Below are 21,306 nucleotides of genomic sequence, written 5' to 3' on the forward strand. Positions count from 1 at the left end.
CTGAATGGTTCCCGGATTAGTTCATCCCTGTACCTTAGTACTCAAAATTCTTTCTGAATCTTGGAAATGAAAAGAAAACATTACTTGGGTGAACATGTAGTATCACTGTGATTTAATGTACTGCTTTGTTTAATGCTCACAATAACTTTGTGAAGATGTATTCTTATCCTTAGTTTTTGACTGTATGAGCAATCTGAGGCTCAGGTTGTTTCTCTAAGTTTCCCAGTGTCAGGGTGCTAATAAATAGCAAAGGTAGAACTGAAATTGTTTTTTCTTACTTCAAAAACAATGTTATTTTCATTTCAGCACAGAGGCCAATGGATAGCTGGAAATGGTTCAGAACTGTATAAGCCTGTTGCCACTAAATTGGAGGTGGACATTTGCCCACAATATCAAACCATTTTTATGGTGATGCTTTATGAATACACCTACTTTGTTTTGGAAGTTATGTATAAATGTATATCTATATGTCTATGTATCTATTATCTATTTTAATATAAAATTTCTAACACTAACTCTTGATTCTTCTAAATCTATTTAACTTTACTACCAAAATTCATATTTTTAATTTATAGATTCTTAATATTTTAATTTGCAATAAAACAGATAAAAGTAGTTGAACTTTTTCAAAATAATGTATTCCTACTGCTGTCCTGAAACATACATTCCTGTTCATCATAGACATGGTGTTAAACATTGTCAACTTACAAGTGGAAATAAACTTTTTGTTATTTCTAATTTCTATTATCTTGAAATGTGTTAATCACTTTCTTTTTGTAAGTGTATATTTCTAAGCTCCTAAAAACTTAGTGACATACAAATTTATTATAATATTTCCAACCTCAAATATTTTCATTTATGTCTATAAAATAAATATATCCCTAGTTGACAGGACAGTATTTCTCAAAATAGAAAAAATGTTTAAACAATTACATCTGTGCTTTTTGATAAAACTCTGCTACAGAAATATATATATATATATATTTATCTCTCTCTCTCTCTCGCTGTCTCTCTCTCTATATATATGTATCCAAAAGAATACCACGTAGAGAAACATAAGTGTGTAATGCTCGATTTTATAAAATATGATCACTTTTTAAATGCATGCCGTTATTTAACAGTAGAGATAGTTGCAATGTAAACCTTAAAATGACACAATTGATCCAAATGATCTCTTTGACAATGCCAAAGGTGCATAAATAATTTGCCTGACCAGAAATGCATTCAAGTGGGATCTTCATTATTTAATCAGAGTGAATGAGTTTGATTGAAGAAAAGTAAATTTCCAAAACAATGTATTCATTTTTTTTCATTAAAAAGTCACCCAGAATTACAGAAAACCTTCTTAACATTAATATGGTCATTGAAGGGAAAAAGTAGCTAACAAAAAATCATGACTTTTCTCACTACTTCTAATGGTTAATGCCACTTTTCTTCTGTGCTTCCGGTCTTCTGAAGGAAGCCTCGTGGCTGGCACAACCTTGCTGATTTCATTTTCCTTTCTCAGCCTGTTTTCTGATAGCCCTGCATCCAGCCCACACAGGGATGCAGTGTCCGCCCTCTAGCCCACATTTCTTTTTCCCCCTCTCAGATCTTTGATCTCTGGATTATTTACAGTTGATGATTTCTTTCATGTTCAAAATAATTCTTCTGATCAGAGTGATTATAAACTAACAATATTTTTTCAGTATCTTCCTTTTAATGAATATGTATATATTTTTCATTAAGTGTTGCTAGTTTCAAAGAGAATATTTCCCAGGAGGTATATTGGAAATAATCTTTCCAACAGAATGTAAGAAGACAGAATGAGTTTTAGAGATTGCAAAGAGCTGTGAAGAAAGACATCAGTAAAAGAAGCTTCTATCTTGAGAGCTAATTTGGAAAGCACTCTTAAATGTAAATTTAAAAAGTATAATATATGCACAACAAGTTAATCAACCTGTGGTAGTAAACTGCTGTAGCAAGTAGCCTTGGTAGACCCTATAAATGAATCTTCTTTTGGCTATCCTAGTCTACTATTCTCTTTCAGCAGAAAATGAAATGCATACCTATATACATGCTAAAAATAACAGATGCTTCCAAGTATTGTAATTGAAATTTTTTTCTTCTTTGTTAGAAAATATACACATGCGCATGAATACACACACGGAGAAATCTCTGGCAAATAAAAATCCGTCAGTCTTCTCATGCAAATATCAGAGATTTTAGATATCATTCTTCCTTCAAAGAAGACGAATCTTTTTTTTCTCAAAAATTTTGGCCATACAGGAAGTACATTTAAGGAAAAAATACAGTGGCCTAAAAAATAATATTAAAGCATATATATCATTTATCAAACATCATGTGAGAAGAAGGCTTATCAACTTTCAATTTCAAAGGAGAAAACACTATTATTGTCTTGTGATATTTGTTGAATGTTCCCTGAAGAAATCCCATTTATGATACACTAACTTATTGTGCATTACTGAAACATACCATTTTAGGTTTTTTCTGTTTTTATATACAAAACCTTTAGATTTTTTTAGTCCTTTTGAAAACATGCAATGCTTTGATTGAACAAGTTGAAATATTAATATGGAAGATGAGATTTCCTTAGTTCAAAAGTGAGGGATAATGTTTTTGAAATACGTTTCTTGATTTTTTCAACCCACAATTTAAGTCACTAATACATTTTGTCAAAGCATTACCAAGCGAATGCATGAAAACGTCATCCAAACTGTGAAGATAGAAGGAAAATTCAATTTTTGCATGAAGTATTTGGATAAATGCTGGAAAACTTAATGTGGTAAAGACCTTTGTATTTTATACAGATGAAGAAAATATTTGCAAAGAACACATTATATTTTTAAGCTCAAGGAAATAAATCTAATAAAATATTAATTACCCAGTCTTTTATATTTCCTTTAAATTATGAAATTACAAAATCAGCATTACCTAATTAAGGTCTATCTGTCAATTAATCACTTAGAGTAATTACTTGTCACTATGCTGAATTATGAATATCTTAGTGAAAGGACATTCTTTGAAATTTAGGATTTAAAAATACATCTTTTAATGATTTCACATTGTTCAGGCACACATCTAGGAGTCCTGTGCTGAACAGTTCTGTGGTTGGTGGGTCAATGAACTCCATGGGCACTGTACCTGAGGTACACATGATAAAGTACTCATACACCATCAGGTGATAGGCCAATGGCAATATGATTCATTGTTAATTTTTCACCTTGGTCAGACACCTTTAAAATTAGTGAAATCCTCTTTTATAATTAGTTTCTATGAATAGTAACTCTCTATTAGAGAACAGTTTTCCCTTGAAATATTACTTCACGTTCATTAAAAAGCATTCGCCTATCCTTTCAAAGTCTAATACCTAGAACTACATTTGTTAAAAAGGAGTTTCTTTCATAATAGATATTTTCTGAATCTTTTTCCACTGCAGAGCAAATGCTGAACATTAAAGTTTGGTCTTCAGTGATTTATTTTCTATTTGAGTGAGTGCGTATAAATTATACATGCATAATTTTTGTATATATAATAATTTCTTTTGCTAACTATTGCCCTTTTGTTGACAATTATTTTATTTAATCAACAATAAATAGTCTTTTATGACATTAATTTATTGTATAAAGAAATTACCTATAAAGTCATGCGGACAAGAAATAAAGTTAACATTGGTTATCTTTCCCTTTAAATTGTATTAGAATGTATGCTTTTTATTTATGGTACGCAAATTTAACTAGGTTATATAACTATTTTATTGAGAAGGGTTTTTTGTTTGCTTGTTTTTTGAAATTAGCAATTTTCCCCTTTGATTATAAAAATGTAATAATAATAAGAACATTTTGAAAAATAGGTAAGAATTTAAGCCCATCAACATAAAAGGTATTTTGTACATATACAAGTAGTTAAATGAGACAGATTTTTATAATCATACTGTCCAATTTTGTCTTCTGCCTTTTTATTATTTCATATATGTTTTTATGTTTTATGATTGATGTTATTTTAATTTTAATAGTTGCCAACTATTTCACAAGATTAAAGCATTATAATCTAGTTTTCCATTTGTTTTTGGATAGCTAGGTTGTCTACATTTATTTAGTTATAACATCAGTGTTTTCATCATTCCATTATATCGATGAAGTAAATTCATGCAAGTATCTTTTGCCTCTCGAAAAAAATATGTATTTCTCTGGAATAACCTCCACAGAGTGTTATGCTTAGTTAATGAATATGATCATTGAAATGGTTTTTGGTATATCAATTCAAGCAATAAATAATCTATTTTCTCAAATTGGGTAGTTTGCTGGCTTTTAATATTTTGTTAGTTGTTTTGGTAATTTAGTAGTTTTAAGATTGTATCTCAAAACTGTTTAATATTTATATCCTTAATTACTGTCAATAGTAATCTTATTGATAGCTGTTAGTTACCATTTACAATTCTATCTCTATTGTGTATGTTTTTGCTCATTTACATAATGAGATAAATATTTTATATGTATTAAAATAATCATTCCTACTAATTATGAAAATATATTCCCATACTATTAATTTTCTGTTTAATAAATTATCTTTCATATACACATCTGAAATATAATCATGTCAGTGCTTTTCTCTGATATTTTTCAATCTCTGTAAAGTTTCAAATGTTATTTCTTATGAAATAGTAAATACTATATTTTCCTTAGACTAGATTTTTTTGGATATTGCTATGTGGATTTTATTAATTCATTTTGATTCTATATTAATAATTATGAATGTATTTTAACTGTTTTTAGGCAGATAACATCATATTACATATTCACAAGAGTATTATTTCATTGAACTGAACATCTGATTTTGATTTTACTCTTCCTAAGCTGTTAAAATTAAGTATCCCTTTTTCTCTCCAGAACACATTTTTCTTTTATACCAACCCAGAGACTAATTAACACTGAAAAAAGATTTTAAATTTTTAAATTAAATAGAATAACAAAATATAACTTAAATAGATGACTCTTGTATTTATATTCTACAGCTATTTACTCTAGCATTGCTAGAATAATGTAAATATATATATAATTATGTGTCAAATTTGATTTAGGTAACATCAGCTAATAATTGAATATGTCTTAAGTCTGTCATCTTCTAAAGCTGATTTACCAACTTTTATCTAGGAAAGTCTTTGCCTAGGATTTTGAATATTTTCAACTTACAAAGTCATTTATTATATATAAGGATAATTATTTTCTCAAATACAGATTTTGTGTATATTTCTCAATTATAATAATCTAAATAGTTATATATATAATACATAGTTTTATATAACTGTATATTTAGTTATATACTATGTCTACTAATGATATATAAAATATATTTCAAATTCTTAATATTTGTTTTGTTTTACGTTTTTACTTAACAGCATAAGTTGCTTTTTATAATGTCAAAATAATTCAATGTTTGTAAAGTATAAAATGTCATGGATATTAAAGCTACTGTAGGACAAAAAAGCCCTCAAATTTTATATGTTGATGATATTTTTATTTTTATTCCTATAAACAGCCCATTAATTTTTTTCAGTACTTTATTCTTTACAGTCAATACAGAGTTTAGACTTGAGATTTGGGGAGCTCATTTACATAAATTGTACTTTGTAATTTTTAAGTTGGATTTTAGAATCCTTGATTGTAGAAAGATAATATTCTCTGCAATAGAGGGGAATAGAGTAAATCAGAAAATTAAAAGGCAAGCATAAATTAATATGCAAGCTTTTGAAAGGTGATATGGAGTGCTCTTCTTAGGATTAGTGGTTATACTATGGATAAGCAAAAGACTATTGAGAAAATATCCATATTACTCTAATAACATCATGTGTCACTGAGTTCTTTTGCCACCTTCCTGTCTTACACTACACCCTAGAAATGAGTGTATTGGGCTTGCCTTCCAGTTTTCTGTATCTCTAAGGAGGGGTTTGATATAAAACCAGATGGCTAAAAGCTTTACTGCCAAAGCCAGACTCTCATCAGACACACCTAGGAAACCAAAATTGCCCACAACCACCCCACACCTATTAAATCAGGAACTTCCATTTGGAGATGGGCATTTGTTGTTCTGAAAGTATTCTTGGTGATATTTATGATCAGCCTAACTGAAGATCACTATTGGGAAAAAAGTATTAGTCATTTCTATTTTTAAATGCTTAAGCACATACAGCCATGAAGGGAAATAATCAGCCCATTACCTTATCAATCAATTAATATTATTTATTGCATGCATCTGATTTATAAGTAATGTGCTTGAATGGAGAATTGGTTAAGCATAAAGAAAAGAAAATGGACAATGTAACTCTTGGTCCCAGATTCCGTAACGTACATGAGAGATAAACATGACATTTAAGTGGTAAAATCATGAGAAGCAAGAAAGGCTAAAATTAAATTCATGGCATACACATACATACACACACAAGCACAAGTCAAATAGAAACTTGATAAAATCAGTGGATTGTATCAATGTCAGTTCGTTGTATAAACTCTCTGTATTATTTGTTACAATTGCATGTGATGTACAAATTATAAAAGTTTTAATTAAAGTTTGTTAATAATTGGTTTGGACATATATCATCAGAGGAGAATATGATTACTTCTAAATAATGTGTTCACAGAAACCATCCATGAGAACTTGGTAGTTTAGCTAGACTTTTCCAAATGAGCACTATTAGAGGGGAAGAAGTAAGATATTCTAGTCAGAAAGCAGGAAAAGCAGTCAGTGAGGAAATGAGGTCAGTTTGGAGCAAAGAGAGAAGTCAAATTAGGTTGGAGCCTGGGTTCAGATATAAGAACAGTGTGTTTTAAGGCTATAAAAGAATGTCAAAGTCAGAAGTCACAAGTCAGAGTCAGAAGGCATCCAGGTGAGTTTAGATTTCATTACGTATGTGATGTGGAGCCAGTCATATTCAGCTAAAAGTTTTAGATTGTGACATAATTTTTTAATAATAGAGAGCGCATCAGCTATGCTTGAATTTTGTTGATTAATCTTGTAGTCCTTTGTATTCTAACCACATATAAATTCTTGCCTAATATTCCCCATCCCATCCCCAAATTTCTTATCCTATTTTACCAATCTAGATTATGTTTGCAATCACTTAAATTCATTAAACCATATAACAAACAACGACAGAATCCCTCAGTAATCACATTTGAGGAATATATGACAGAGTGAATATGGGGCCAGAACAGGTAGAAGGGAGAATGCACTGTCTTTCTCTATTCCCTAAATGAATCATTCATCAAAATGGATAAAATGTTGTCTAAATTACGCATATACTCCACCCTAGATCAGTTAGATGTAAGCATTCATCTTCCAGAAAAGTACTATTTCACTTCTATCAAGAGGAAAGGACTAGAATGCATGTTATTATTCTCCTTGCTAGGAAGAAAAAAATAAAAAGCTATCATAAGAAAAGATAGCACTTTGTGTAGGACATCCTCAATAGACATAAAAGTAAAATAAGAAAAATTTCTGTCACATAGGAAAATATTATAAAAACAATAACCTCTGATTAAAAAAACAGGTTATTTCAATTACACTTAGAGAATATAAAATTTAGGAAATTAAAAGATGACCAACTTCTAATTTTACTTTAGAAGATATTAATAATCAAGATACAGTTTAAACATTCACAGTAAAAGAAATTTAGATATAATTATGTGGTATAGCAAAGAACTTTTAAATTTTTTGTTAAATTGTGATGCCATAAAAGTTAGATACTTCTAGTTCATAAGGCAAAAAAAATAATCTGCCTAAGAATTAGATTCAGTCCAGAGAACAAAAACCTAAGGGATAAGTAACTGAAGTAATAATAAAGACAAATTGAAAGTATAAAACAACTTTGCTATAAAGCATTATAACAAAGTTAATCCCAAATGTTCTAGTTTGATAATAAATGTAAATGGTTTATATTTAAATGTAAACCTCTGCATTAGAGGGCAAACAATCTCAGATTAGCTGAAAGCAAAGCAATAGCAAATAAATGCAATAGTTTTATGCATTGTGCAATGTATAAAAACAAGCTAATAAAAAATGAGTAAAATACAAACATAAAAACAAAAAGTGTTTTAATATTAATAGCAAATAGAACACAAAGCAAGGCAAGTTGCTTTATATTTGATTGTGTATCACAAAAATAATATTACTTGATAAAGAGAAAAGTGGCTGTACTAATAATATTACATTGAAAATGAAAAAGGTAATTATAAATATAATTATACTTGGATAGATCTTGGAGACACCAAAAAACTACAGAGGGCTTTACAAAAATATAACAAATATAGAAGATTTTATTTTCAACTGTATTTAAGTATGTATCTTGAACAGAGAATATGTTCATTTTCAAACCCTGCCCAATGGACAATTAGAATTGATTATATTTTGAGAAAAATTTGTATTGTAATTAACTAGAAAACATCAGAAATCTTACATATCACATTCTATGACTACAATGCAATATAACCAATGCAACTTAAAAACACAAAATCAAAAATCAAACTTGAAAATGCAAATCAAAACACCAAACTCCCCAACAATAAAAAATTTAATATAAATTATAATTAGAATACAATTAAAATAATCATAAGCATCACAGAATATCAAAATATATGAGATTTAGTTTTAAAACTATGATCAGAGAAAAAAGTATAGCCATAAATATTTTATGATCAATGCAAATTAACTGAATTCAATATGCAGTTTAGTTATATAAGTGAAAATATATAAAGATCAAAGGACATAGGAAGATAATCTACCATGTAACTACACTTTGTGCTCAACTTTGACCCCTAGCTAATAGATAAGCTTATCTCATATTAGTATTTTTTTATTGTGACTATAGGGAGAGAAAGATAGTTATAAAAATAGATAAATAGATAAAAAGTCACATTGCATAGGCAATGTGGGACAATCATATTAATTAAGCCAATAGATTAATTTGCTACATAAAAGATTGAATTAATTGCCCCTTTTTGTTCCTCTTTCTTATTTTCTTAATTATCTTTTTCCTTCTATTTTTCATTTTGATACATATGTCATTACAAAAACGTAAAACTACTCTATGAATGTTTTACACAGTATGAAATGGCCCCTCCAAATCTCTAAAATAATTTTACAAGGTTTACTCATGAGGTGTGCCACTATCATTGCTACATCCTAGCTTTAGTAATTTCATGCATGAAATTTGCTATTCTTTAAGTTTTTTCATCATCTGGACCTTCATAAATTGCTTTGTGATACTGTACTTGGCTTTTCTAACATTTTGAAAGTCTGAGATTCATACCACTTAAAAAAAATTATTCATTCACAAACAGTACCAGACTATGTGGGAAGTAAATTTAGAAGTAAAGAAGGAAGTTCATGTCCCTGACAACATGAAGTCAAAAATCTAGCTCGAATGTTGGCTAAACTTACCTGTTTATAAAAATTATGAAATATTTGTTAAAAATACAGATTTTATGAATATTCTGTACAGTCTCGATTGCAAGGTCTAGTAATAGCTTACTAAGCTCATAAATCTTTGTTTTTAATAAATGCACTAGATGATATTTAGGACAAGACAAGTTTGAAAAATACTTGTCTATTGACCCTGTTTAGTCATTGAATACTTAGCCTAAAATATATAGGTCAAATCTCTTGATATTCTATAAAACATATATTTGGCCTGCGTGGTCATAGGGTCAATATCCTAGGTAGAAAATCCCTTCTTTTTTCATAATCTATGGTATGCTCACTACATTGACAATGACTGAGTTGATAAATCTAGCCTCCAAGCACTTCACTAGGATGCTTCTCAGATTTCATCACGAAACAAATAAGTTTTTATGTAACCTGGTGGTTTTGGGCAGAAATAAATATTTCCTGAATGAATTCCAGTTTAAAGGACTAGAATTTGGGAGAAAGAAATTTCCCTTATTTATTGTTTTTTAACTGATACGATTATTTTTGGAAAATTTATTATTTTCAATTTTATAAGGCCTGTAGCTATAATCAGAATGACCAGGTGAAATAAAAATTTTGATAGTAAATCTAATCCCAGGGCTTCATAACCCAAAATTCCGACTTACTGGGCCTGGTTTGGGGCTGGTTTGGGGAATAGTGAAATACAGTAACTGGACACTCTCCAGTTGATTCTAACACATAGTCATGTATTGAAAACACTTCTAGGTGACCATCAATTTTTCTATGGTTATTCTTCTTCTCCAGTTGATGAGAGGGTCCAGTCACATTATATAAGGAAAAACATTGCTTTAGAAAATGACTACACTGGTATAGGTGCAGATATTTTAAATCCACATCTTTCTGGTTAATACTTTTCATACATCACAGAGAGAGAGAGAGAGAGAGAGAGAGAACGAGCGAGTGAGAAAGATAAATAATAGCTACAGTGAAAATTTAGGGGTAAGATAAGACCCACCATCTTTCTCTCAAACGCTTTCTCTACTCTGATTACAGAGCACTAACAGCTTTATAGCACTAGATTACTAGTCCTGAAAATGGAGTACTTGTCTGGGCACAGTGGCTGTAGCCTGTAATCCCAGCACTTTGGAAGGCTGAGAGGCAGGAGGATCATTTGAGGCCAGGAGTTCCAGATAAGCCTGGGCAACATAGTTAGAGCCCTTCTCTACTATATATACGTATACATAGACACTTATATATGTCTCTATGAAAGAATGAATGCCAAAAACACACAGAGAACAAAATTAGAGGATTCATTCAAACGATTCAAAAGAGAGAAGAAAAATGAAGAGAAAGAAACCTTCAATGACATAATCTCAGAACATTTTCCAGGACAGAAGAAATGATTTTACATTTTAAAGAAGCTAAGAATATACCCAGTAAAACAGGTATTTAAGAAATCTACCCCGAGGTGTTTTTTTCAAAACATGGGGAGAAACAGAAGATGACAAAGCCTTCACAAGGACAGTGACGGGAGTCTACAAATAAAAAACACAAGATATATGAAGGATAATTTCTCACTCTATCTATTTGCTTTTGATTAGCTCATCACACTGTACCTTTTAATTGAATTCTAATTATAATATATATTATATCACATGAAGAGTAAAATAAAGAAGCAAGGTCAAGTTAAATGAGGGATGGATATGTGGATGAGGCACTATAGATTTTTTTGCTTCACCTTTACTTTTCTCTAAGACACTCTGAATAATGCTTTTTCTTTCATCCTAAAATGAACTGATCATTTTAGGATTCAGTTCTCATTTGGGCTTTGAAGTTTGCTTTCTGACTTTAATTACCTTTGATGGTAGGGTAAGACTCTTTTGCACAGAAGAATTTATATACTTAGGTTGATATAGCATATATTAAAAAAAAAGAAAAAGTAAAAAAAAAATAAAAGTCTTTTGCTTGAAGTGGCATTTTAAATTGTAAGGACACATCACATTGGCACTCACTCAATAATAACCTTTAGCAGCTTTTAACTAAGCTGGTAAGTGAGTGTTTTTCTTTCCCACCCCCTCTTAGAGACAGCTGCCCCTTCCAGCTCATGTACTGTTTTTTGCTGATAGACTGATGTCTTTATTTAGGGAGTTATAAAGAATTGCTTCTAGTCATCAGCAGTTTCAAAAACTAGCCATTGAAGGGGGGATAAAGCCTATTCAGAAGATGGATGACAGCTTTTCATTTGAGGATCGTACAGAAGGATATTTCCTTCTATAAAAATAGATTCTGCAGTGTAGCTTGAGACTTACATTTTGCAAGGGATCGCCACTGGAAAAAATGACACTAAAAACTGAAGACTAAAAGAGACATTCTTTTCATGTAAAAAGGGCCACACATGACAAAATTGTTTCAAATCATGTTATGCTATTTAACACACAAAGTAATTTTTTTAAACATATGCTTACCATAGTAATAATTTTCTAGAGCATTAAACTTGAGGGAAAAAATGGCTAGGTTATCTTATTTAAATATACATTTTGTTTTCTAGGACATAATCCTGTTAAATGCCACTAAATAAAAAAATATATAACCAGGTAAAAAGAAAGGAAAGCATGCCATAATTATGAATGCACAGAGCATTGCTTTATGTTACCTTTAAAAAGATGACAAAAATTCTTAATTAATCAGTAAAGCAGGAAGTACATAAATGTTGTCAAAAGTGATTATAATATTTTAAAACATAAATGATGTTTTCCTTTCTCATTTTTTTCCAGCAATTGGTACCTCAAAATGTTGTCTCATTTTCTCTTAACATGAAAGCCTGAAAGGAAGAGGAAGTTAAAAATTACTTGAGCAAGTAAATCAAATGCTTCAATCAAGTGCAGCATTTGATTTTGATACTGAACGCCACTCTCTCTTTCTCCAAATTTGTAGAAAGACACTGTCTTAGGATTTCCACTCTCATTTTTTACAGTCCAAAAGCTGAAGATATTAATCTGATTTTCTTTTCTCTTTGCCTATTACATCTACCACTAATAAAATGTTTTATTTTATGCTAAAGTTATTGTTATAAGTCCCCTTATCTCTTAATATAAAGAGAAAGGGGGTGATTCTACCTCTTAAATACTTTAGAATAATTTAATTCAAAGGTCACTTTCCCTATATAGTGCTACGAACTTTGCCTATGAAATTAAATTGGCAAGAAATGTAATGTTATTTTTCAAAACCTCAACTTATTGTGCTATTTCATGTCTTCATTCCATTGGGTTTCTAAAAATTGTCCATTAATTCAGAATACTTCCAGGTCCAGCATTCTCACCTGCTTATATAGAGCTGTGTCTATAACCAGATAGCCTTTGTCAACCAAAGACTTGGGGTAGAATGAGTTTTCCTTGAACTTCATCACCTTTTTATGATGGCATTCAAGAAACACCCTTGTCTCTATTAGTCTTCAGGGTTGCTGAGATATTGTTCCTTGTTTCTGAGTGCAAGGACTTTCTGGGTCTAGCTCTCTTTTAACCCCTTTTGAACCACACAGAGGGTTACCTGAAATATCTTCAGGTTGCTTGAAGTTTCTTTACCATTGTTATAATACAGTGCTCTAGCATGCATAAGCGGAGTAGATACAACTCTGAGGACCTTGTGCCCACAGCCATTCCATGGCATGAGAGGCCTTTCTCTTGTCTTTTCAGGTTCTAACTAAAAAAGGGGCACTGATCCCCTCTACTATTAAGAAGAGCTCTAAAATGTTATGGGATTACCAAGCCAGGGCCCCTACTACAGAGAGAGGATGCTTTTTTTTTCCTTTCATGACTGTCCCCTTTTTCCCTTTGGTCTAGGAAAAGTATTTCTAGTAATGGGGGCAAATTTGACTGATTAGGAAGACATTAAAACAATTTTAACACTATATCCAGACCTCAGATTTTGAAAGTCAAGTACCAAAAGTTTAATTTATTTAATTCTTCATTGAGTGGTAACATCTCCTTGAGAAATAAATGACTTATAGTTTAGCTTGTGGAAGAAGAGAATGACATAGGGTTAAAGAAATATGGATGGAGGGATATTCACATCAGTAAATATATCAAAATATAACTCCACCAAATAATGCACATTTTTAATTGTATTAGTTTAACTGACCCCTACTTTTTAAATTTGGTTAAACACAATAGCTAGATATAGAACATAATACTGTACAGAAATAAAATGATTTTGGATGGTAATTTGGTATTTACTCGCTTTGATCATAGATAACCTACGAAATGTTAAAAAAAAAAAAAAAAGAAAGAAAGAAAAGAAGTGCTTCACTTCCACATCTGCAAAACGAAGGTAATAACACAAGCATGTTAACCAGAGTAATATTGAATTCTGAAGGAATAAATGTTAGAATACAGATAAAGAATTTTGGCAATATTAATTACTGGCAGCTATGTCACCTAGCACAACACACACATGTTTGTAGGAGACTTTTGCATAGAGGTGTTAACAGATTGAAACTGCATATTCAACAGGATATTTTAGAATAGGCTATTAAGAAGATGATTTTTAGTGTAAAATTGTGCTATTTCTAATTACTGAGTGCCCTTAATCCTGTTATACTACATTATTGTTCTATACATTAATAGCACTTAATACTGTGTACGTTTTTACTCCTCATTTGATAATTGTGTCTCTCACCCACCAGAATGGAGGCCACATAAACATAGGGACTTTGCTATGTTCCTTCATGTCCCCAGTTCCTGGTAGAGAATACATGATTAATATTTGTTTATTGAAAAAATAAATAAATTAACTTTATATTTGAAAAACTTAAACACCCAAAATACACAGAATATAAGAAATACATCTGTATGTGGTTGTTAATGAAATTCATATAATGGTGAACATGTAACATTTAAACTTTAAGAGAAAACAATCTAAGCTTGTTCAACTAATCACTTACCAGTTGTCACTAAGTAGAGGTTTGATAGAGCCAAACCTCTACCTAGTGCTAAGGGGCAGAAGCCTCTTTTCTGGTAGCTCTGAAACTTTATTTACCTGAGTGAATTCCTCCCACCACACCAACACAGTGAATTTTATACAGTGAATTCGGAAGCGTAGTAGTTTCACAAGTAGAAAACATCTGCACTCACTGGGTTAGAATCTCTACATTTTACTTTAGCCTACTGTTTTTTGTTTGTTTGTTTTTGTTTTTTTTTTGAGACAGAGTCTTGCTCTGTGGCACCGGCTGGAGTGCAGTGGCGCGATCTCGGCTCACTGCAAGCTCCGCCTCCCGGGTTCACGCCATTCTCCTGCCTCAGCCTCCCGAGTAACTGGGACTACAGGCGCCCGCCACCTCGCCGGGCTAATTTTTTGTATTTTTCGTAGAGACGGGGTTTCACCATGTTAGCCAGGATGGTCTCCATCTCCCGACCTCGTAATCTGCCCACCTCGGCCTCCCAAAGTGCTGGGATTACAGGCGTGAGCCACCGCGCCCAGCCTAGCCTACTCTTTTAAGCATTAGCAAATAAGAACAGAAGAGTAGTGGAAATATAGTTGATAAATGTAAATATATAATATTGCTGATTTTTGAGCAACTGCAGAAGATGGGTAACTCTATGTGACCTAAATGTTAGAATCCACATTTTAGGAAAGAAATAGATGACTTGCAGGAAACTTGGGCTACATGTACCACAGTTACAGATCTGCACACAAGAAGGAAACAGAGTATCAAGAGATGAAACTATGAGCCAGAAATAGAATGCTTAAGTGGAATCTTAAGAAAGATGGATATTATATATGAGATTCAACAGGCAAAGACAGAATGGAGGCACCCAGACACAAACAAGAATGCCATGAAGTACAGTCAGGATCATTCTGGGAGTGTTTGAAGAACTGAACGATAGTATGCTATTAAATGGCTCGTGGAAGAAAACAAAAACACCATTTGTAGCGCACCAATTTCCATGATATTAATATACCCACCAAGGCCTATGTCAAGGTAAGAATGTTATTAGTTAGATCATGAAGTTCCTGAAAATTTGTCATCTAGCTCTTGAAAACTGCTACTAGCAGGACAACACACACACTGTGGAAATAATCACATTTAGGTGAACATGTGGTATGAGGGTCTGGCTAGAAATATAAGTAGAGAAATACTGAACTTTAGCCTAATGAATTCAGACTAAAGAATTGCTCTTTATTCTGTAGGAAATAATGACCCGTAGTAGGCTTTGAGTGGTGTGATGTGTTCAGACCAGACTATTCACAGACTTTATAATGTTAGCATGAGGTTAATGAATTATAAACTAAAAAGCTAAAATAGAGCCATATATTTCAGATTGCCAGAGGAAGTACACACTGAATGTATAAATGTATTTAATGGGAAATAAATTCCTTTCATCATTTTCCTTTTCCCTCTAGTGATATATCTTTGAAATAAGATCTTGTATTAAAATAGATATTTTACTCCATTCCCTTACTTTCCTCTAACTGTACATTAAACTTGCTTTTTAAAGAGACTATACTTGCCTTAGCATAATGTAATTTTCCTATTTTAGAAACAAAAAGAAACATTAAAGTGTTATTTTGTTTGACTATATCTATCAAGAAACTCATTTTTAGATAACAGTTCTGGTTAGTTTTGTTATGTTTTTTAGAACCTAACCATCCCTGAACTTGTATAGAATCTCTGGGTGGTAGGAGTAGGAAGGGAAAAACACACACACACACACACCACACACACACACACACACACACGCACACACATCAGAGGCAACTATAGAAAAGAAGAAAAGATAAGCAACAGAGACAGCCTTCTCCAGGGAGTTGTTTGTGTTTTCCATAAGGAAGCCCATTTCTTAACCTCCAAGATGTGAAAATCCCTGTTGACAAATGCTGGCTGTTTGATATTCATAATTATTTACATTCTGCTTCTTATTTGTCCCAGATTAATGTGAACTCTTTAGACTTTGAGAGCTAAAGTAAATTTTGGTACCTTTCAGGAATTTTCTTGGAATCTATATGCTCTGACATATGACAGGTCTGAAATCTATCTTATTAATAACTTTAATAGTCTTACTCAGAATTTAAGCAACTCTTTCATTAAAATGTTCAGCTCATCAAGTCATGATAAGTAATTTAAAAACTCCTTCACTTCTTTCCTCGATGAAAGGCATGCAGAGCATAATTGGGTGCTATTGTGGTAGACAGCATTTGGTGTGATTATTCTTGACACTTTGCTTATCACAGTACGATCTTCAGATAAATAAAATAACAACTCACTTCCCTTCACAACAAAGAATATACTCAGAGATAACAATGATTGGGGAATTTTGAAAACTCTACTAGATTCATATGTTAATGAACAGCTGTGATGTTTCCCAGACACATTACTAAAGCGAAGACAATTCCCAGGTTTCCGTATAATCTAAAACTTTTATGAAAACTCAAACTAAGAGTTGAAAGCAAAAATGTCAGTAGTTTCCACAATAAGTCCATACACCTTTGTGGTTCCAAGTTGTCACTCTGCTTGGTTGAGGAAGCCCAAATGTTGCAACAATCTTTGTATTGATCTATTTTACATTCTTTTACTTTAGAAAAGAAGTCTCCATATATACAGCACCGTTTCATTTGCTGTAATGGTTTGTTGTACTGAAACATCAAAAGCGAAAATGAGGGTACATCAGGAAAAAAAGAATAGTGTTTAAAATAACAATAATGTTGTCCATGTACTTTTAAATTCAGTAGGCCATGTATTCATTCACTCCCTCCATGCAGCAAGGAATTCTTACTATGTAAGGCCACTGTAATTAGTAAACAGATACAAAGATGACTAACGGCCCTCAAAGAGCTCTCAGACACCTATTTTCAAAAATATATTCCCTGCCATCACAGATTTTATATGTTAGTTGGGGAGACAATACATATGCAGGCGAAATGTAAAATAACCACAAAAATTTTGAAATTAGATACATTCTTGTATTTTCTTCTGTGACTAAGTCCTCTTGGGAATAAGACTAAGGATTTGTGATTGCCACCTGCCCTCTTTTTAGTATGAATTACCATAAACAAGTGATTCAGAAACAAATATTACTGCTTTTATATCAGGCTAGGATATGTTCCCCTTGATTCACTTCAACTTCGTCTCACTGTTAATATGGTTTGTAAAGATCCATTCACTCTGACATTCACACTGATAGGAGGAGTGCAGTGAAAGGCAGTTCAAATATTTCTCATTGTCTGTTCAGTCTGCTGTGCCATGAATATATGAATGCGTCCAAATGATGTTAATCAAGCCTACCAAATAGCCAGTGCCATGAGAAACAGAACTCTTTCTCGAGATTTACATACATCCACTACTATTGGATTTGGAAAAAAAAAGAAGATATTTCAAAAAGAGGTATAAATCTATAAGTTTATAGTCATTGCAGTTTGTTCCAGGTCTAGAGACCTGAAATATTTATCAACAAACCACAATTACAGGTTAGTCATGGTATAACTTTGCCACTTAACTTAGGCATCATTTTAGTTGTATCTTTTATTAGTTTTTAAGAATAAGTGTTACCTATTCCATACTGTCTTTGCATTGAAGGCAGGGATGGTTATGGATATACTACCTTCTGCAGAGTCAAATACAAATGGTGTGAATTGTGTGTTCCCACTTACATGTGGATCTTTTTCAAGGTATGCATTAAATTTTTTTGAAGATTTACAACAATTTAAAAAAAACTCACAGATAAACTGTGAGCCTAGAAATATAAAAAAAAAAACAAGAAAAAATTAGGTATGGCACGAATGCATGACATCTATGTAGATACTAATTTATTTTATTATTTGCTACCAAAAATATGCACACATTTATTATAAAAAGTTAAGATATATGAAAACTTACACACATACACTTAGAGATCAAACATGGCACAATTCACAGTTGAGAGCAGTGTAAACAAATGTAAAGATGCACTATTAAATCATAACTGTATAAAATTCACTGTAGGCCATGCTGTACTACAGTAATAATTTCATGGCCACCTCCTGCTGCTATTGTGGTGAGTTCAAGTGTTGCAAGTGCCTGCTTAAAAGGCCTTGCGATGCTAATCACATCTGCATGACCAGTTCTTCTCCCCAGTAAATGCGTATTGCTGTAAAAATTGATATTTTGTGATTCTTGTGTATTTTTAATCATTTTCAGTGCAACACTATAGACCTTGAATAACATCATGGGACCCACATGAAGTGCCACTAGTGATGCTGGAAGTGCTCCCAAGATATAGAGAAAATTCATGACTTACAAGAAATAGTTGAATTGCTTGACCTGTATCATGGATTAAGATCTGCATCTGTGGTTACCCACAATTTCAAGATAAATAAGTGCAGTGTAAGGACTATCATAAAAAAAGAAAAGAAATTTGTAAAGCCATCACTGCAGCTATGCCATCAGGCATGAAAACCTTGCACTTTTTGTAAAACTCCTTTTTATCTCATACTGAAAATGCAGCTTTTATGTGGGTGAAGGATTGCTATAAGAAAGGCACACCTATAGACGTTAATATATTTTGAGAAAAAGTGAAGTTATTTTACGACAATTTAAAGCAAAAGGAAGGTGAAGGGTCTAAAGCTGGATAATTTAATGCCAGCAAAGGAATCTTTGATAATTTTAGAAAGAGATTTGGCTTAAAAAATAACAAGATAATAGAAGGAGATTCTGCTGACCAAGAGACATCAGGCAAATTCCCAGTCACCATTAAGAAAATCATTGAAGAGAAAAAACAGCCACCTGAACAGGTTTTTAATGCAGATAAAAGTGTCCTATTCTGGAACAACAACAACAAAAAAGCCTTAAATGACATTTATTAGAAAGGAAGAGAAATGGATTTAAGGCAGGAAAGAAGTGGCAAACTCTACTGTTTTGTACAAATGCAATTGGGTTTATGACCAGGGCTACTCTTATCTCTGATGCTGCTAACCCCCAAGACTTGCAGGAAAAAATAAACACCACCATCCAGTCTTTTGGTTGTAAAAGAAAGCCTAGACAATGAGAACCCTTTATCTAGATTGTTTCCATCAAATGATTTGTCCCTGTGGTCAGAAAGTACCTTGTCAATAAGAAACTACTTTTTAATATTTTTTTTATATTGAACAATACTCCGGGCCCAGAATCTTATGACTTTAACAACAAAGACATCAAAGTAATCTGCTTGCCCTCAAACACAATTCCTCTAATAATTATTCAGCCTTTCCATCAGGGGTTATAAGGGTCATTAAGGCTCACTACACACCATACTCTATGGAAAAGATCATCAGTGCTATGGAAAAGAACCCTGATAGAAAGAACACATTATGAAGATGCCATTATTGTTATAGAAAAAGTCATGAAAGCCAGCAAGCCCTAAACAATAAATTCCTGCTGGAGAAAGCTCTGTCCAGCTGTTGTGCAGATTTCACAAGATTTATAACAAAGCCAATCGAAGGAATCATGAAAAAGGTTGTGGATATAGCAGACAAACAAACAAAATATGGGGTGGGGGAAGGATTTCAAGATATGAATCTTAGAGAAATTTAAAAGCTAATAGACACCAGAGAAATGAACAGAAGACAACTTGTGGAGATGAGTGATTTTGAACCAATTCCAGACAATGAGGAAGAAGATGTAGATGCAGTGCCAGAAAACAAATGACTTTAGACAATCTGGCAGAAGGGTTCTGATTATTCAGAACTGTTTGTGACTTCTTTCACAACATGGATCCTTCTATGATATGGGCACTAAAACTAAAGCAAATTGGTACTGTAAACATTTTTAGATAAATGGAAAAGGAAAAAAGTCCTATGATATGGGCCCTGAAATTAAAGCAAATGATGGAGATCGGTACTGTAAACACTTTTAGATAAATGAAAAAGGAAAAAAGTCGACAGGAATTACAATGCCTTTCATAAAGTTACATCTAGTGTGTCGGCCTCCCCTGCCTCGCCTTCCACATCCTCCATCTCCTAAACCTCTTCTGCCTCTGCCACCCGTGAGATAGCAAGACCTACTCTTCCTCCTCCTCAGCTTACTCAAAGTGAAGATTATGAGAATGAAGAACTTTATAATGATCTACTTCCACTTAATAAATAGTACATATATTTTTCTTACGGTTTTCTTCATAGCACATCTTTTCTCTGTATTGCTTTATTGTAAGAATGCAGCATATAGTACATATAACATAAAATATCTGTTAATTGACTATGTGTTGATAAGACTTTAATCAACAGAAGGCTATTAATACTTAAGTTTTGGGGGAGTCAAAAGTTATATGCATTTTATTTTTTTCTGTATGGGAGTGGGGTTTGTGCCCCTAACCCTTAACCATTATTCAAAGGTCAACTGGAGTCTTAGTAAATATTTGCACCGGCTTAATTTCATGGTAGAAGTGTTTTTAACAATTTCTTCTGTTGAATATTACTTAGTCAGTTGCTTCTCCCTTCTTTCTTCAGTTTCAACTCGTCCATTTCCACTGATGGCTTTTCTAAAACTGTAAAAATGCTAAAAATTATTCCATATAAAAGAATTTTCTTTCCAGGGAGACCTTGATTTTGGTCTCTCCAGCTCTTGTGCACATGCATACACACACATGCACATACATGCTCCTTTTATGTTGCCCTCTCTGCCCAAAATCAGGGTCTCTAAGAAATAGCTCACTTGTTCACTGAATGAATATTTCATGGAATCAAATCTGGCAAAATCTTGAATGGTATTCTAACTACCTAATTCAGTATACTCCTTTTAATTCTTTAATTTGACTCTGTGTCATCTGAATATGTTGGCCATTTCTTAAAATCAATGTATGTGAGAAATTTATTCCATTCTAATTATCTTCTTTCCTCTTATTCTTTCTATATTATTATCTTTACTAATCCATTATTTGC

This window comes from Pan troglodytes, chromosome 5 (genome assembly GCF_028858775.2).
Source record: "Pan troglodytes isolate AG18354 chromosome 5, NHGRI_mPanTro3-v2.0_pri, whole genome shotgun sequence".
Taxonomy (NCBI): domain Eukaryota; kingdom Metazoa; phylum Chordata; class Mammalia; order Primates; family Hominidae; genus Pan; species Pan troglodytes.